This window comes from Stegastes partitus, unplaced genomic scaffold (genome assembly GCF_000690725.1).
Source record: "Stegastes partitus isolate 25-593 unplaced genomic scaffold, Stegastes_partitus-1.0.2 Scaffold2396, whole genome shotgun sequence".
NCBI lineage: Eukaryota > Metazoa > Chordata > Actinopteri > Pomacentridae > Stegastes > Stegastes partitus.
The window spans coordinates 37,090-39,193 of NW_007580127.1; positions in this window are offsets into that span (position 1 = coordinate 37,090).

A 2,104-nucleotide genomic window follows, 5' to 3' on the forward strand; every position below is an offset into this window, starting at 1 on the left:
ATGGATGGATGTTCCATTAACAGACAAAATATTTTGACCCAAAGAAAGATTCTAGCATTGACATTTTGAGACAAACTCAAATTCTCAAATTTTCTTTAACATGACCTAAAATATTAAATATAATACAATATGATAGACTCTAACTGTATTCATTTGCTAAAAGTGATACATTACTCTTTTCTATACATACTGTCTAGAAATTTAGAGTCTGCATTTCGACCATTGGCTGCACAAGTATTCTGGTCACCTGTCCTCGGTTAGTTTTCATCCAGAACCGTGTCACAGTGTGGTTTACCTGCTGCCGCGCGTAGACTGCTGATGGTGGTTTCGGCTCTCACACTGTCCCACAGCAGGCCCAAGACAAACAAAGTGCACACGATAGATCTCATGATCTCACAACACAAGGAAATGTCTGCAGATAGAACAGTTTGCGAGAATGAAAATCCAATTTATGATATAACGCCAAAATGATAAAAACTGACGAGAAAAGAGGTAAAAAAGAAAATATTCACTTTTATGATGTCACAGGTTCAAAATGGAGGTTAAATAATGTTCTCACTGTCAAGATACTTGTTCTAGTCAGCATTAATATATCATGATTAACACTGTGGTGAGCAATATTGTGTGCAGTAGCTTTACTTCAACTTTGTAAGATCTGCCTCTGAATTTGTATTCTGAAATCGATTTAGTCATAACATGTAACAAATTAGAAGTTAAACTAGAGCAGCAATATCCAATAAAATAACCAGAAAGCATGTACAGCAAATTCTCAATAACCAAAGTAGATAATTTAAAGTAAGTAATTTCTCATATATGTGTGTCAATCCAACAAGTGAAAAAATGTCTCAACTCACTCTTCAAACTGTTCCACGTAAACTCTTAAAGTCCTCTTAAAGCACAAGAAACTAACTAGCAGTTGTAATAAATAATAAAAACACAGAGCGTTTAAAAAATGGGAAGCGTGAAGGTCTTGCAGTCGTCTCCACAGTGGCAGCTTGTGAGCCAGATGCTCCTTTTCAGGTCTCTTTTATTTTTGTTTTTGTTTTTTGCAGATGGGTGGAGCGAAGCCCAGTCAGGTCAGTCTGCAGCTCTGTGTGACACACTTTACTTCATTACCATCCAATACATGCTGTCAGCTCTTCACAGTAAAGCTACGAGGGCACGTTTCAGTCGGGACCGGCCCGATGAGCTCCCCGGTGTATATCAAAACCTCCTAAAGATTGTATCTTATGGAGCCTCTGTGTGTTCGCTGGCTGTAAGGTCAGTGGTGTCGTGTTTGCTGATGGGATTTTTGTTGTTTTTTTTGATAAGCATTGTCCCCTCTGTGCCTGTCCTAACTCTGGATCAGAGAATGCCCTGGTTTAGTTTATCCTGATGTTTCTAATAGTGTGTTAGTAGTCTGTCTTTCTGTCAACCAGGCCATGAAGAAGCAGTTTGAAATTGAGGTTATTGGGTTGAACATGGTGTTATTTAAAGGAGTCCTGAACAGTCAAACACAGCTGAACGTGTCCCATTAGCTACAATTAAGACATCACACTTCTGTAAGGCTCAGTGGGAGTGATTTATCTGTTATTAAAATACAATACATTCTTTTCTTGATAACCCATAACTAAGTTTAAAGCTGCTATAGCGGATATATTTACATTAGCTTGGCATCAGATAACTATAAATGTAATTTGAACCCGTCAGGGCACTGATCCAAAAAGTCCTCCATGGAGCGTTTTAGAGACTGTTTCCACTTTACAACCTCCTTTTTTTTTTTCTTCCTTGGTTACTTCTCTACGGAGCCTGTCTGGTGACATCGATAAGAAAGAAAATAACTCATTCCCATGCATTCGTAATTCGTGGCCACGAGATATTAATGCGTGGGAACGACATAGTTAAGTCGTGGCCTCGCATTAGAAACAAAGAGAAGAAGGAGAAGTTGCGGCGCAAAGTTCAAATAGTGCCGTCACACCAGCTGTTGATTAAAGGTAATTATTTGCAATTCTAGATATAGTAGCTTATCATGTGAGATGAATTTATGAAACATCTGTGGTGGTGACACTTAAATTATTGTGATGTGAAAAGACACCGCTTTTTACTTTTAGACCGATTCAGTTGT